General features: G+C 42.7%; 1 protein-coding gene across 1 annotated transcript in view; it reads left to right on the top strand.

Moving 5' to 3' along the window:
* LOC131678444 (inaD-like protein) overlaps positions 1-18,529 on the top strand; it is a 1,280,364-nt gene that overhangs the window by 1,023,101 nt on the left and 238,734 nt on the right. The gene's annotated exons all lie outside the window — the stretch shown is intronic.

Here is an 18,529-nt window from a genome sequence, read left to right as displayed (position 1 = left end):
TTTTCCGACATGGTGAAAGACCGTTCGAGGTCGTAATATCTTCTATCATGATGTATTAAATTATTATTTGCGCTTTCTTTATTGTTTATAACGCAATTCACACTTACTTCGTTACTTTGGTCTCCATAATGACCCACTTATTCGTAGTTAACATATGGTTCTTGTTTGTTAGTGTCAATATTCTGATCATAATCGGACCAGTTCGTTCTCGCATGCATTTGCGGTGAATGATCATATTCAATTTCTTGCGTATAATATTGTTCCGGAAGATTTTCTTTCAAGTTTTCGAAGTCTCCCATTATCGAATTGCTACAATTGCTAACGTTTTCCTCATTCTGAAAAATTTCGAAATTTTTGTCATTGTAATTTATTGCGCTGAGGTCATCTTCAACGTTTTGGTTAATCGGACCATTTGAGTTGACATACCGGTCGTTATTATTGTTATAAAAATCCCGCTGACAAGACTGTTCAGCGTAGCAATCATATTCATTGAAGCTGGTGCAATAGTTTTCCGGTTGTTGCTTATTAGCCCAACGCCACGACTGCAACCGTTTTTCAATATTTTTAAGATGGTACATACGAACACTATCCTCTTCTAAAAGTTCTACCAGCTCTTTAAACGAAGCTGTTCGGTAGCCACTCGCTGAATTCTTGAGGTTTACATCTTTCAGACCAGCTATAAAATGAATTCTCAAATTTTTCTCTGCATAAGGGTCCGGTTGCTGGCCCTGTTGGTTGTAAAATTCATCAATTTGATCCATGATACAGAGTGCTCTAACGGCATACTCCTTAAAAGATTCATTAAAACTTTGCTCTAAATCTTCAATTTGCAGTGCGATTGCTTCTGCAGATATTTTCATACCAAATTGCTCTTTTAAATTTCGAGCCATTTCGTTCCAGGTCTCGGCTTTTATTCGTCTTATAAATTTAGCCGCCTCACCTTTCATTTTTATCAACACTACATTCAGTAGGTACTTCTGGCTTTCTCCTTCTAGAATTTCATCGGCAAAAAGCTGTATTTGCCCTAAAAATGGCACCAACTCATAGGCTGAGCCGTAAAATTCTGGGATGCATTGTACTGCCTCCAGCATAGGAAATCGGTAAGCATTTCTGCCACCGTTACCATTCCTTCCAATATTCATAGTGGCAAATTCGAATTTTAATTCCACTCATATAACTTTGATGGGCTTATGTTTCAAAAAAAAAAAAAAATTAAAAAGAATTTCGTCATTGCTGAACGTGATTCATAAATTACTTAATTAGTCACTTTGCGCAAAGCAACGGGTGACATAATATAGTCTTGACCGTGGTCAAGACAGCATATAACAGTGTTTTTACACACAGGTAAACACCGTATTCCAATGGCCTACATGGTTTTAAGTTATTATTTTCGCGGTCAAGTTATTGAAACCTGACCTTCAATTTTCGACGCTTGCATTTGCTCGAACCTGACATTTAATTCGTTCTTCCAACTGTTTTGCGCTATGTAGTTAGTTCTGCCGTTGTTTATTCAAACAGCTGTGCTGCATAGCGGAGCGAAGAATTCATGGGTTCATGGGTTTGTTTTTAATTTTTTTGTTTCTTTTTATGGCAACCGGGTGAGACGGTTTTCATATTGAATGAAACGTTGGACAGCTACTTTTGTTTGTTAATGAAATGGAGCGTTTATTCTCTTGTTCGGAAAGTCGGTTTCTCGTTAATTCTTTTGGTTTTTTGATTAAATGACTAGTAGTCTTGATTACTCTATCGCCTTTTTGGTTTGATAACGACGTAGACCTTATTTTTGCCTTGTCGATTGGTTTAATTTTCTTGGACTTTTCAGTTTACTTCTCCACGCGATTTCTTAATTGGATTACCCTATCTGTCGTATCTACTTGATAGGTGTAGCATTTCTAAAATTCATTTTGCATGTATATCTCTTCTCTTGGATTTCTCGATTTCATATATAGTGGGTGGAAGAAATGTTTATTATTGTTGTTTCTTGATTGCTTGCTCTGTGACCCCCAATGTACGGGCGACATCAAAGGCATACGTAACAAAAACGTTACTTTCGTGAAACAGAACGCTGCTGCTATAGCATGAACTTGACCTACTCCCAGGTCTCGATCAAAGACGTAGCTCGTACGTTTTTGTTTATTAATTAACTCGTTAAAGGAAAACACCAGTACTTATGGTGCTGTGTGCATCATATACGCGGCATCCAACGTCTGACCGTGGTTTCGTTTGTTTAGAAAACAACTGCATTGCTTGCGACGGTTTTCGTCGACGCAATGGATAAATTAAATTGGACAGCTACTTTCGCGTGTCACCTACAACGTGCTGCTCCGGGTCATGATACCCTGGTAGCGCTTTCAGTGGATCTTTAACCAGTGATCCTTATATCCTTAAGGATGGTTGGTATTAATAAAACAAACTGACCTGATAGCTTGGACTCGCCATTTCTATCGGTCTGTTTAGTGTTAGTATAAAAAATTTGTCATCGATTTAGTGTTAATTTGTCATCAATCTGAAAATTAATGATTATTTGCTTGAATAATTACTTTAAACCCCGTATATTATGGTTACCACATGGGCTGAAAGCGAAATATATTGCGAGAGATCGCATTTTTCATCTTCATCTCCAAAAATCAAAGTTTTTCCTTAAGAGAACTTATTGATTAAAGTCCATGAGGTTACTAACAAACTTGCCGGCTGTGCTAAAAAGTGATAGCTGTTTAAAATTCGATGGTTCGAATTAGAGGACAGATCTCAGCGCTCAACAAGATGAGAAACATCAAATGTCAGCGCTCAATCAAGATGAGAAATATGAAAAGTATTAGTTTGTAACTTTTCTTCAGGCAATAAATTTTTTTTTTGAACTAAACTTTTTTGAGTCATTAATATGAACATGACAGATCGAAGGACTCTAAGGGAGTGAATAACTAAAATGCCGAGTAAAATTTTGCTAATAAAGTGGAAACGGTTCACTTACCTGAACTGCATTGTTGCTCTGCCCGTTCTTGCCGAGATGATGTAGACCACTATTTCTACAGCACATGGAGCGCCGCTAGTTCCACAGCACAACTTCACGTGATGCCAAATCTGTTGGAAACTCTTTCCAAACTCTTATCTAGCGCAAAACGATGTATTTGTGCGGGACCGTTGACGCACTCTGTCAAAGTTTTGCGAACAAAGAAACTTGCACTGAATCGATTAGATCTGCTGAGTGTTTGCCTTTTTCCACATTTAAGCTATCGCATTTTTCGTGACTGGTTTGCGATTTTTCTTCAGTTTTCAACATCAATATTACGCAGACGATTTACGCATTTTTTTTTCATCACATTCAATATTAACACGATCAGAAATCGTCGAATTTCTGCTTTTCTCGGATCTACACTTATGGTTAAGGTTTCCTCGCGACGAGACTTATTTCAGGCATTAAAACTGGTTACCACCAACAAGCAAACTTTCTAAGATATGTCCAAATCCACAACTTTCACTCACTGTCTACTCCAATCGTTTTTGGCGTTTCCTAGCCTTTCACTTTTGCGGCTTTAAGTCCGCTGTCACCAGAATGTGTTACCACCAACAGATTTTCGAATATTTGATATGTCTTTATTTATCCTTAATTTTCCTTACGACTCACTTATCCGATACGCGCACGCCTTCTATCCGTGCGGTCACTAACTGCCTTAATACGACTCACTTCCACGACTGACTTCTTCGACTTGCTTATCCGACTTACTTCTTCGCCAGCGCGCCTGTTGCGCGTGCGAACCCTAATTAACTTTTTTTTTCGACTGCCTTCTTAACTCGGGTTTAAAAGATTTTTTAACAACGCGGGTTTAGATCACTTTCGCGCATTTCTGAGAGAAATGCACGAAGTTTTTTGAAAGCATTTCTAAAGCTCTCTCTAGAACTGTCGGTCGCTGGCCGATTCATTTAAAAACAATGGACTGCTCCATAAGGTGATGCCATGCCCCTGCTACAGTAGGGTCGCGGCGTAAGCAAACAATTTTGTTGTTATTAAACATTGCCTTCGCGTATACAAGGCGCAGCGTTAATGAAACTTACTTAGCTTAAGGCTAATTCTTTATGATGCAACTTAACTCATGGAATCGAGCATCCAAGAGATTGGCAAATGATGATTGAATATTACCGGGATTGAAACCGGAGGAAATTAGGGACTCTGCATTAGTTTGACCACCTGGAGCACAATTAAATTAATTGCTCTGTTTTTCTACACACAAATCCCTTGATATCATTCGAATTCGAGGTAGCAGTACATCTGCTCCTTTATATTTTCTAGTTACAATGGTCGCTTAAATGAAATTTTTCAACCAAAGCACAGTTGTGGTGGGTCGATGTTGCGCAGTAACTAATATAATAGGCACACAAAGTTTCAATTTGTTTATTTGTTTATTTGTTTATTTGTTTATTTGTTTGGTATAATTTCATCTGACATAGATTGTCTTAATGAAAACTTAAAACTAAAGGTTAAAACTAATCAAAAATTTAAACATTACGAACAACACGAAAATTATCAAGTACTCGTTGACGAAACACATTAGTCGACACATTAAAATCAAAGAAATCAGCAAGTTCGTTGAATCTCGAGCAAACGAATCGAAGTGGGTCGTGCTGTCCGTACTGTGTATTTCGTGACTCCAGGAACAAGAAGTTACGACGACGAAGTTGTCTCTCAGGAGCGTACAAATTAAGCCGAGTAAGCAGAGCAGAGCTGTCAATATCGCCTGTGAGTAGCTTTGCAGCGAATAATCCCTGTGAGGTGATCCTTCGTACCTCCAGCGACTCGATGTCTAACAGACGGCAGCGTTCCTCGTATGGCGGCAAGTTAATTGGGTCACGCCACGGCAGAAACCGCAAAGCGTACTTTACGAATTTTCGTTGAGCACCTTCAATCCTGGCGATCCAGTTTGCATGGTAAGGGCTCCATATTACGGCATTGGATTCCAGCAATGAGCGTACAAGCGAGCAGTACAATGATTTTAAACAAAATGGATCACGAAACTCCCTAGCAATTTTAAAGATGAAACCCAATTGTCGGTTGGCTTTTGACAGGATATCGTCATAGTGGAGTCTGAAGGTCATTTCACGATCTAAAGAAACGCCAAGATCCTTAACACATTCTGTCCTAGTAAGAGAGCAGCCACAGATTTGGTAATCATAAATAATGGGCAGAGTTTTCCGATGGAAGGAAATTATGCTGCATTTTGCAATACTTAAGCCCATAAAGTTTTTTGTGCACCATTCCTCAAACAGATGCAACATTCTTTGTAACTCCAGGCAGTCGAGAAGGCATTTAATTATTTTAAAGATTTTCGTATCGTCTGCATAAAACAGACGACAGTCCGATGGTAGTAGCGATGCGACATCGTTTATAAAAATTGAAAACAGTAGCGGACCGAGGTTGCTGCCTTGTGGAACTCCCGACCGGTTTGTGAACGATTCAGAAGTTGTCGAGCCGATTCGGACCTGTACAGAACGGTTTGTCAGATATGATCTGAACCAAGCAACACTAAACGCTGAGATGCCGAGTCGCTGCAATTTTCCTAGGAGTATTCCATGATCCACTCGATCGAATGCTGCTTTAAGATCCATATACGCCGTATCTATTTGCCACCCAGCATCCATGTTCCGCAAACAGTTCGAGGTAAACTGCATAAGGTTAGTGGATACGGAGCGCTTTGGGTAAAAGCCATGTTGTTCACTATCAATATAACTTTTACAGCTGGCGAACAGAGTGTCGTTCACGATTATTTCGAATAACTTTGAGCAGGCACACAAAGAAGTAATTCCACGATAATTAGAAACATTGCGTTTGTCACCTTTTTTTAGAACTGGAAATAAGTGGGAAAATTTCCAGCGTGCAGGGAACTCACATTGCTGAACCGAGAGATTAAACAGCATAGCCAGCGGATTACAGAGAGTGAGTGCACATCGCTTTAGCACGGATGACGGTATACCATCAGGGCCAGCAGCAAAGGATAACTTCAATTTTTGCATGGCAGTCGATACCATGCTTTCAGTTATATGCGGAATACTGTAGTCAAACACGTCACGTGGCATTTCCCGAATAGCTTCTTCAATCTGCATCGAGGTGGCGGAACTATCGTGGAATACCTGCTTAAAATGTTCTGCGAACAAATTGCACTTTTCGCTTTCGTTGCAGGCAGTTGCATTTTCCAAAAACATGGAGCGAGGCAGGCCAGTTTCCTTTCGCTTTGAGTTGACGAACGACCAAAACAGTTTGGGGTTGCGACGAAGGTTGTCTTCTGTACGCTTCACATGTCGATTGTAGAGGTAGTGGTTGTAGTGACGATACCGGTTGCTTGTGATGTTCAACTGTTGTTTAAAATAGGGTGAACGAGAACTGCAATATTTCCGAAGGGCAGCCGATCGTGCTCGCTTGAGCGCACGTAATCGTCGATTCGACCACGGTGGTTTTTGCGGGGGTGGTTTAGCTGGAACAACACATAAGACAGCATTCTCCACAATGGCGCTGAAATGTTCTACTGCCTCATCAATGCAGGTAGACGATTCAATGAAGTGCCAATTGATGATAGATAACATAGCATTCAATGTGGCGTAATCGGCTCGGCGAAAGTCCAAAAAATTAGTAACAGTAGCCTCTTCATAAACAATTTGAGTGGGCATACTAAATGTAACAGTAAGAGCAGGGTGATCAGCATCGAGATCAATTAAAGGTTCGATGGGCGAGGACACGGTAGTGACTGGTAAAGCAGTATCATTTGCAAGAACAAAATCCAAAAGGCGTTCGTTCCGATTAAATATGGTGTTAATCTGGGTGAATGCTTGTAGGTTGAACCCGTCGATAAGAGCGCAGCTGCCGGCCGGCATATGCGAGAGCAGTGGGTCAATGAACGGTAAGTCTCTCTCAGGAAAACGCCATTGCAGGTTTGACTGGTTATAGTCGCCAAATAGAATGGCAGGAGTATGGATGCCAAATCGGGATGACACTGACCCCAACGATTCTAAGTGATCATTAATACTCACCGCGTCGAATCTTCGGTCTGGTGGCAGATATATAACGCCGATGCTGAGTGTATTTTGCGGTAAATCAACGATAACCCACAGCTGTTCAAGGGTATTAGAAATGGTTGCGGGATCAATGTAGGAATTTAATTTCAGTGATACTGCCACCAAAACTCCTCCGCCGCGAGTCTTACGGCTGTTCAAGTGGGACCGATCAGTTCTGAATACGGCGTACTGATGTCCAAAAAGTTGTGCAGAATAGATTTGCTCATTCAGCAACGTTTCCGTTAGAACGATTATGTCGTACTCAGCTTCCGAAACAGCCAAAAAGAATGTGTCGATCTTGCTCCTTAATCCGCGCACATTCTGATAATATATGCGGAGGTTGTTAGAAGCAGCACGACTGGAATGCGAGAAATAGTCAGGAACAGCAGGTTCAAAAATATGATTATACTCGCCTGGGATAGCAGGCTGGAAGCCCCCGCTTCCATCTCCGACCTCAGGACCGGAACAATTTCGAAGAGGGGTATTAACGGAAAGCACATTTCGGTCGAGAGGCGCGGGGGCTTCCGCATTGCTTGTTATTGGTTGTCGCGGATCCGCAGCTGCACTGAAGATGTTTGATTCGTCTCTGCTACGTTGGCTAAAGGGATTGTCGTTACAGTTGAAGCACGGTTTTTAGGCTGTTCCACAAATTCCCTGAATAGAAGTCCGCTTGGCCATGTTGAAGCATCGAGGGATTGTTCCTTCAAAGCAGGATCCAGTCCGATTTTAAACGAAATGAATGACATTTTAGAAACATCCGCCTCTTTGGAAACTAGACGAACCACGTCAACCGCATCGGTTAAATCCAGGCAGCGAGCAACAATTTTTTGTACGTCACCGACTGTTACCAGTGGTTGAAATCCCGATAAGTACAGCCAAAATTTCGGTGGGGGTGGTGGAGTGACAACGAACGGAACTGACAAATCACTAAAGTCAATAGACTTCGTTCCACGTACGGCAGAAGCTTGCATCGGTTGACCATTATTACCACGGCGCCGTTTGACACCTAATTTAGGCCAGTCAGAAACAACTGGTGTCCCACCAACAGGGCGCTCAGATACGATGTTTTCAACCTGCCTGCTCAGCGTTTCTATCAAATTGAAAAGCTGGCGAACTTGAGCAGAAAGATTAGCCAAGTTCGACGGTTGAGTCTGCTGTAATTCAAGTGCATCCTTGATGTAGGAGGAAACACTTCGATCGTTCAATTTGTCTTTACATCCGCAGCATACAAAGATTGCTTTTCCTTGCGAAAACAGATCCCTGATGTTTGAGCGGTTATTAAAACCACAACATTGCTGGCTGATGTGGAAAAAAGCGTCACAAAAACCACAGCGTACAGGTTCCAGCTCATTTATCGGTAAATGACACTCGCCACATTGTTTTTTTTCCATTCTTGCTTTGGTCAGGTTCGGTGCTGATGAAGCAGGGAGCAGCAAGTGTAGGTTAGCTGGCTAGTGCTATCGGCGCCAGAAAAACACCAATTGAACAAAGCAAATCACAATTGCCGCTTGTCGAAACTTTATTTAGAACGCTCGTAATCGCGAGAAGGATTATTAATCGACGAAAACTTCGAACACTATGCACTCCTAGTTAGTTAAAGTCTCAGTACGAAAAACAATAAAAACGATACAACAAGGTTTTCCGACGAAAAATTACAAAATTTAATTCCAACTGAAAACACACGATCAGAACACGATAGATCTCACTGTATATGCTAGTTGCAATCATGAAAACGTCGTTTTGCAACACATGCGGTGCACAGTGTTGCAAAACGACGTTTTCATGATCAAAATTCAATAACTTCTGAACCATTGGTTTTGGAGAATAGATTTTTTCGAAGAAGTTTCTGGATATAGATGCATCTTTTGATATAATGAATTGAGTGATTAATCCCCTAAAAGTAACATAGAAAATTTATTTCCCCAAACAATTTAGCTAGAAGCTCACTGTTTTCAGTAAAGCTCTAGAAAATATTATCGTGAAAATCTTTACTGAAGATACTTAAGCTCTATATAGTAACAGTAGCGAGATATGCAGGTTTGCTTGGGATAGACCCCTTCAAAACAGGTTTTCCAATATAACTTTTTACGATTACTTTTTATTATTAAAAGTGTCTTTTACAAAGTTGTTAAAAGCGATAAAATACACATTTTTTATAACAACGATGAATCCGTAGCTCTCGAAACAACAAAGTTATTGTCAATTTTCGAATATTTTTTATCAATTTACACCTTAAGCAACTTCCTTAATCGCAAAAATTCGTAGAAAGAACTTTATTCTTTCGATTAAATATAAAAACCTTCATCTGACAGAGACTGCTGGGTAGGTTACGTATTGTTTTTTGTTTATTTGTTGTACCGTCACCAACAGACCCCTTGGCCCCAATGGTGGTTACTTAAACTAATTACATTTCAGAATACGAATTATTTTAGTTTTTATCGAATTCCTTGTCAGGTTGAAGTCAAACGCCGTCGCCACACTGTTAAACACACGCTGGAGTCCGGTAACAGCGCCCTGGCGCCCATAGTTAGTTCTCCTGAATGGGACTCGCAGAAGAGAGTTATTGCGCAGAGCTCGAACGCGAGCTTGAAGATCGAGGCGTCCGAGGATTGTAGGGCAATCCACCCTGGCAGACAGTAAGTCCGAGACGAACAGGGCTCGAGAGCAGTCCCTCCGGATGCTTAGAGTATCGAGCTGTATTAACTGACAACGGTTTTCGTAGCTCGGCAGCTGAAATCTGTTTTGCCAAGGAAGATGTCGGAGTGCAAAGCGTATGAACCGGCGTTGGACGGCCTCGATTCTGTCGACACCGTTCCGGTAGTAAGGGTTCCAAACAGCAGAACAATATTCCAGTGTTGAGCGAACCAGCGCACAATAGAGAGATTTTAAACAGTATACGTCCTTAAAGTTTTTCGCTATTCGGAAGATGAACCCAAGCTGTCTTGAAGCCTTATCCACAATGGATGATGTATGTGGTTTGAACGTTAGTGCCGAATCCATGATGACTCCGAGATCCTTGACGTTAGAGTGTCTTGGAATACTCGAGTCGAAGAGATGGTAGTTAAACTGAATCGGATGGCGTTTCCGCGTGAACGTAACAATTGAGCATTTGCTCGGGTTTAAAACCATTCTGTTTAGATCACACCACGTACTAAAGCTGTCCAATTCCCTCTGAAGAAGCTCGGCATCGGTTTTATCCCGTATTTGTTGAAAAATTTTCATGTCGTCGGCAAAAGAAAGGCGGGGTCCTTGTAATTTGATGTTGACGTCATTAAAGTAGAGGAGGAATATCACTGGACCGAGATGGCTTCCGTATAAAACCAATATTCCTGAAAGCATGGTGGATCGACTGAATTAAATAATTCAACACGATAATCCATACATTTATATGTGTAACAGAATTACCATCGATTTTATTTTGGATGGAGTAGTGTATGAAATTGAAGTCAATATACGCAATCGATTAATTCTTCAACAGATTGTATTATTTTACAAAATCTTGTGGAAATGTGGTGCAAGTTATTGTTGCATCGATTAACATTTTCCCAACCCATATATCTAACTTTTTTGACGAATTACCCTGCGAAGAATCATTCAATAACAGAATGCACATATAGTGAAAAGTTCTGTTTTCGAAACATATTTCCAATGATACGAAGACATAACGGAGTGTTGGTGGACGTGGGTAAAGTTAATTCATCAAAAATGGCACATTTAAAAAAATATTTTGGCGATACAGAGAGTGTTAGTATATTCATTCACTTTTCATATATTTACTGCACAATTGAACAATATTTCTTCAAATATCATACCAGAATACTGAAAATTGAGCCAGTGACAGAGAATCTCTAGAGGCATCTTGTTGAAAACTTGCTTTGTGGTGTACATCATAAATCAAAATATATTGGACCAATCGTTTTCAAGGTTTGCACAGTTCTTCTACATATCCCCAGGTATTGATCGAAGCTTTTATTTTTTTTCTTGATATTTGAATTTTTCATAGCATTCTGCAGCTAAAAATGCAAATTTCGCTAAAACAATCATGAAACTTATTTTTGTGAACAAAGTTATGATGACAATTTGGTTCAGTAGATTTAGAGTTATGCTGTACATCGTATTTATTCGAAGTATCTCCTGAAGACTTTCAATATTTTGCGGTGAACATTAAGGAAAATATTGCTTAAATGTTGCATTATTGTCTGAATAGACTAACACTCTCGGTATCGCCAATTTTTTTTAAGCGCGATATTTTTTTCAACAATAATCGTACCCCCTTAAGCAAGAACTGATTTCATCAGTAGGTGTCGACTAACGGATAAAATTTGACGAAGATCGCGGACCACGCCACCAAACATTCGATTAGTTCCTTTTATGAATCATCGTGAATTCGTCCGATATAACAGTGTTGCATTCTTTCAGCATTTTGCTTACATCCGAATTTTGATTGATATTGTAAGTAACGTTTTCCGCAAGCGCAAGATTTAGTGGCTATTTTAGGGCAGAGCTGTTCGTCCATAATCCAGCAATGTTGATTTAACTTCAGATGAAGCGATCGCAAGTGCAATTTTCAATTTAATTTTCAATTTAATTTTCGACAAATTCATGCAATTCATCAGCATTATATTATCATTCGCGTAATAGATCTCAAATAAAGTCTTGCCATTTCATCAAAATATATTGGACCAATCGTATGTGCTGGTAAACATACATGCAACAAAATTTTAGATTTTTGAAGTAATTGATAGATATTGCATCAGAAACCCTGCCTCTTCTTCAGATTCCGAAACCAACAATCATGTCCACCGTCTTGGTGGAAGAAATACTTATGCGAAATCATATATATATATATATATATATATATATATATATATATATATATATATATATATATATATATATATATATATATATATATATATATATATATATATATATATATATATATATATATATATATATATATATATATATATATATATATATATATATATATATATATATATATATATATATATATATATAAAAAGCAAAGTATGTTTGTATGTATGTCCGCTAACTACTTCTAAACTACAAGTGCGATCTGGATGAAAATTGGCATACGTATTCTTTCCCCCAAGAAGATGTTCATGGTATGGTTTTTTTTGGTGGGGAGTACACTGAGCTTAAGGGGGGGGGGTTGTTTTTTAGGCAAAGAATTATTTATATCTCCATATTTATTAGTATTTGACATATGTATTTCTCCTACTGAGCCAATGGATGATGGGATTGGACCAAGAGAGGGGGAGGAGGGGAAGTGGGTTCTGAAGTGATCCTTATCTATTCATTCAATGTGATTATTACCGATGAGTTCAATTTTGACATAAGTATTCCTTCCACTAAGGAGATGGTCATGGGGTGGTTTTTGTGCACGATGGGGAGAAGTACCTAAGCTGAGGAAAGGGAGAGAGTTGTAGTTGTAGTTTAGAAATAGTTAGCGGACATACATACAAACATACTTTGCTTTATATATATATATATATATATATATATATATATATATATATATATATATATATATATATATATATATATATATATATATATATATATATATATATATATATATATATATATATATATATATATATATATATATATATATATATATATAGATTTCTGTGTGGCCACACTCTGAAACCCGTAATTCCGGAACCAGAGTTCCGATCGATCCAAAATTCAATAGCAGGAAGGTTGCACCTTTCATTTGAGACTAAAAAATGAGTGACATTATTTGACACACATACACACACATACACACACATACACACATACATACACAAATACACACACACATACAGATTTTTACGATCTCGACGAACTGAGTCGAATGGGATATGACACTCGGCCCTCCGGGCCGGGATTAGGTTGACGTTTTTCAGAGTGATTGCATAAACTTTCTATATGAGAAAGGCAAAAATGTTCCAAAATCCAAAAAAGTGAATCGTCGTCAAATTTTTTTTCGAGTTTGCATCAAATCTCGACGTTTCATGCACCTTGAACACATTTAGCATCAAAAATAAAAATTCTATTTTTAATTTTTCCTATAGTTTATATGAGAAATTTCTGCGTGGCCGCACTCTGAAACTTAATTCCGGAACCAGAAATCCGATCGATCCAAAATTCAGTAGCAGCCGATGGGAAGGTTGCACCTTTCATTTGAGACTAAGTTTGGGCAAATCGGTCCAGCCATCTCTGAGAAAAATGGGTGACATTATTTGACACATACGCACACACATACACACACATACACACACATACACACATACATACACACATACAGGCTTTTTCCGATCTCGACGAACTGAGTCGAATAGGATATGACACTCGGCCCTCCGGGCCGGGATTAGGTTGACGTTTTTCAGAGTGATTGCATAACCTTTCTATATGAGAAAGGCAAAAATGTGCCAAAATCCAAAAAAGTGAATCGTCGTCAAATTTTTTATCGAGTTTGCATCAAATCTCGACGTTTCATGCACCTTGAACACATTTAGCATCAAAAATAAAAATTCTATTTTTAATTTTTCCTATAGTTTATATAGAAATTTCTGTGTGGCCGCACTCTGAAACCCGTAATTCCGGAACCAGAATTCCGATCGATCCAAAATTCAATAGCAGCCGATGGGAAGGTTGCACCTTTCATTTGAGACTAAGTTTGGGCAAATCGGTCCAGCCATCTCTGAAAAAAATGAGTGACATTATTTGACACATACGCACATACATACATACATACACACACATACACACACATACACACATACACATACATACACACATACACACACACACATACAGGCTTTTTCCGATCTCGACGAACTGAGTCGAATAGAATATGACACTCGGCCCTCCGGGCCGGGATTAGGTTGACGTTTTTTAGAGTGATTGCATAACCTCTCTATATGAGAAAGGCAAAAATGTTCCAAAATCCAAAAAAGTGAATCGTCGTCAAATTTTTTTCGAGTTTGCATCAAATCTCGACGTTTCATGCACCTTGAACACATTTAGCATCAAAAATAAAAATTCTATTTTTAATTTTTCCTATAGTTTATATGAGAAATTTCTGTGTAGCCGCACTCTGAAACCCGTAATTCCGGAACCAGAATTCCGATCGATCCAAAATTCAATAGCAGCCGATGGGAAGGTTGCACCTTTCATTTGAGACTAAGTTTGGGCAAATCGGTCCAGCCATCTCTGAGAAAAATGAGTGACATTATTTGACACATACGCACATACATACACACACATACACACACATACACATACACACACACACACACAAACTCTGCTAGCGAATGACGGATCTCAATAGTAGCATGTCTGTAATAACATACATACATGGAACTATTGAGAACCAGAGCTACAGGTCCAAAGCCCTGGTAAAGGAGGATGGTTGTGATGATCTGGGCCGAGATCACCACGTAAAGCAAGGTAGGGCATAACCCCAATTCCAAGGCGTGAAGCGACCCGTGCCGAGGGATGAGTGATCGAGGGGGTGAAAAAGATGCTCGATCGTTAACGGAGCCTGTGGGGTACCTGGGCAACCCCCACAGTAAGCGTCCCTTACCACGCTAATGCGGAGCTCTGGCGTGGCGGACATTTATTTCTCGCGCGACTCGTGGGACTATACATGGAGATAACAAAAAATAAAAACAAACAGACGGAGGTGCCAAACCCCTTCGCTAGAGGTGGTTTGGCGAGGTCTCCCCCCGTGGGGAGAGTAGTGGAGCGATGAGTGCTGCATCTGAAAGCACCAGTGACCCCCCAGCAGCGGTAGGAAATAGCCCTACCAATGCACCGGAGGGGCCAATAGCTGCGATGCGCAAAGTAGCGAAGCAACTCGATTCAATAATCAAGTTCACTAGCGCAAAGCAGAATATAGCCAAGGAGTTGAAGTTGAGCCTCCTGGAGCTCCGGAAAGCTGTTCGTGTCGCAAGACAGGAACAGCAGGCCTATGTTAAGAGGGTGGAATGTCGGGAGAGGCCCGACAGAGAAACCTAGACAGTGGCCTCCAATAGGGAGGAAAGAGAGAAGGTCGATAGAGGTTCACAGACGGTGGCCTTTACCTTCTACGGAGCAGCCACGTCGATCGGAGCGGCGACCGAGTTCCCCTCGAAGGGAAAAGGAAAGGGCAATCGCAAGACGGCATCAAACGCGAAGCGCCCTAGGAAGTCGTCAGGCGAGGGTGCCAAAACCGACACCACTCGGCGTGCAACCGTTAAGGTCAAACGCCGTTTGGGCGAGGTAAACGAGGGCGAGAGTGACCTCGCTATGGAGAGCGATGGTACCAGCATCCCGGCACGACCGGGGCAGGGGGGCTCAAACCCCTGGACGCTGGTCACCAAGAAAAAGCCGGCACCGAAACCGGAGGTACCGCGGCCTGCGAAGTAGGCCAAGGACAGAGGCGAAGCCTTGTGGTTAAAAACCGACAAGGACAAATACGCCGATGTCCTGAAATCGATGAAGGCGGCCGAAAGCCTCTCGGTCCTTGGGCAGGATGTGCGTAGCGTAAGACGCACCAACACGGGAGAGATGCTTCTGGTGCTGAAGCGAGGCGCACAATCAAGTGCAGTATACAAGGCCTTGGCCCAAGAAGTCCTTGGTGAGGGCGCCCAAATCAGGTCGCTAGGTGCGGAAACAACTCTCCAGTGCAAGCACTTGGACGAGTTCACGACCGCAGAAGACGTCGTCGCAGCCGTTAAGTAGCACTGCGACGTCACAATCGAGCGGGCCTCTGTGCGATTGAGAGATGGACCCTCTGGCACCCAAGTAGCCTACCTCAGGCTACTGAATGCGGATGCCAAAAAGGTAACCGAGAAATGGAAGCTGAAGATCGGCTGGTCGGTATGCCCTATTAGTATACCCCAGCCGCCATCAGTGGATAGGTGCTATCGGTGCCTTGAGTCCGGCCACAAAGCATACGAATGCAAAGGCATAGATAGGAGCAAACTATGTCGTCGCTGCGGCGAGGAGGGACATAAAGAGCGGGGGTGCACTAAGGCACACAAGTGCCTTATCTGCACCGCTAAGAAGCAAGCCCATAAACATGCTATGGGCGGACCTTCGTGTCCCTTCGGCGAGTTAAATAAGAAGAAGCCGTGAAAGTCACACAGCTAAATCTTAACCATTGTGCAGCAGCCCAACAGCTGCTGTGGCAGTCGGTCTCGGAGTCGAGGACAGATGTCGCCCTCTTATCAGACCCGTACAGCATCCCTGCCGGCAACGGCAATTGGGTGTCGGACGGGTCTGGAATGGTGGCAATCTGTACAACGGGACGGTTCCCGGTTCAAGAGGTAATACACCCCTCCGCCGAGGGTGTGGCGATTGCCAAGATCAATGGTGTGTTCTATTGCAGCTGCTACGCCCCACCAAGGTGGCCAATAGAACAGTTCTACCAGATGATCGACAGGCTCTCGTCGGACCTAGTGGGCCGGAAACCGGTAGTAATAGCGGGAGACTTTAACGCTTGGGCAGTGGAGTGGGGCAGCCGCTGTACAAATAGCAGGGGTCAAGCGCTAATGGAAGCGCTTGCGAAACTCGATACTGTGCTAGCTAATAATGGCTCCGCTAGTACATTCCGTAGAAACGGAGTGGAGGCGTGGATTGACCTAACATTTGCCAGCCCGAGTCTGGCTCCAGGCATGGAATGGAGGGTAGACGAAGGCTACACCCATAGCGATCATTTAGCAATCCGCTTTAAGATCAACTATGGTGTGCAGCATCCGAGGGCGGGAGATCCCTGTCAGGTACGCGGGTGGAAGTCCAATCACTTCGACAGCGAAGCTTTCACCGCGGCCCTGGGACTGGAGGCCAACACCGACAGTCTAAGCGGGGATGCGCTGGTAGCTGTTCTATCACGCGCGTGCGACGCCACTATGCCGAGAAAAACACTGCCAAGAAACGGTAGATGCCCGGTATACTGGTGGAGTGCCGAGATTGCAGCTCTACGGTCAGCCTGCCTCAGAGCTAGACGTAGGATGCAAAGAGCTCGCACCGAGGATGCAAGAGAGAACCGCCGTGAAGTGTTTCGAGCTGCGAAATTAGCCCTTAACAAGGCTATTAAGAGCAGCAAGAGAGCGTGTTTCGACAACCTGTGTGAGAGTGCCAACGCGAATCCGTGGGGTGACGCCTACCGGATTGTGATGGCCAAGACCAAAGGGGGCTCCTCACCCCCAGAACGGTCTCCGGACCGGTTGGCAACGATTATCGAAGTACTCTTCCCGTCTCGAGCCACAAGCCCCTGGCCACCTGCACTACGAGACAGTGCGGGCACGGTCGAAATGGTGGCTTCAGTGACGAATGAAAAACTACTCGCAGTGGCTAAATCCCTAGCAATGAACAAAGCTCCAGGGCCGGATGGAGTTCCAAACAACGCTCTCAAGGCAGCGATCATAGCGAACCCGAACATGTTCAGGCTAGCTATGCAGAGATGCCTTGACGAGTGCCGTTTCCCCGATAGATGGAAAAGGCAGAAACTGGTGCTGTTGCCGAAGCCCGGGAAGCCGCCAGGCGACCCCTCGGCGTACAGACCAATCTGTCTGATAGACACGACTGGCAAACTGCTTGAGAGGATCATTCTCAACAGGCTCACCCCGTACGCGGAAGGTACGGACGGTCTGTCAAGCAACCAGTTTGGCTTTCGGAAGGGTAAGTCCACAGTGGACGCTCTCAACTCAGTGATAAATACTGCCGAGATAGCGATCCAACGAAAAAGGCGAGGTATTCGATACTGTGCGTTAGTGACACTTGACGTGAAGAACGCATTCAACAGCGCAAGCTGGGATGCCATCGCGCTCTCGTTACACCGGCTTAGCCTACCGGTGGGTCTGTACCGGATCCTGGAAAGTTACTTCCAAAACCGCGTACTGCTATACGAGACCGATGCCGGTCAGAAAAGGGTTCCGATTACCGCCGGAGTCCCGCAGGGCTCGATCCTAGGCCCGGTGCTATGGAACCTCATGTATGACGGGGTTCTGAGACTGAAGTTCCCTCCTGGGGTCAAGATTGTCGGTTTTGCCGACGACGTAACCTTGGAGGTCTACGGGGAGTCAATTCCTGAGGTAGAACTAACCGCAGAACACGCGATTAGCACGGTGGAGGAATGGATGAGCGCGAGAGGCCTGGAGCTCGCTCATCATAAGACGGAGGTAGTTATCGTCAACAACCGCAAGTCGGCACAACATGCAGTTATCCACGTGGGAGAAGTCGCGATCACTTCACAGCGAAGTCTGAAGTCTCTCGGAGTCATTATAGACGACAAGCTGACCTTCGGCAGCCATGTCGACTATACGTGCAAGAGAGTGTCGACTGCTGTTGCGGCACTATCGAGAATGATGTCCAACAGCTCAAAGGTGTGCGCCAGTAGACGTAGGTTACTGGCAGACGTTACCGTATCTATCCTCAGGTACGGCGGCCCGTCATGGTCAAGAGCACTGAGGGTAACCAGTTACCTACA

This window comes from Topomyia yanbarensis, chromosome 2, assembly GCF_030247195.1.
Source record: "Topomyia yanbarensis strain Yona2022 chromosome 2, ASM3024719v1, whole genome shotgun sequence".
NCBI lineage: Eukaryota > Metazoa > Arthropoda > Insecta > Diptera > Culicidae > Topomyia > Topomyia yanbarensis.
The sequence above is the reverse complement of the archived record's forward strand: the minus strand, read 5'-3'. Positions and strand labels throughout refer to the sequence as shown.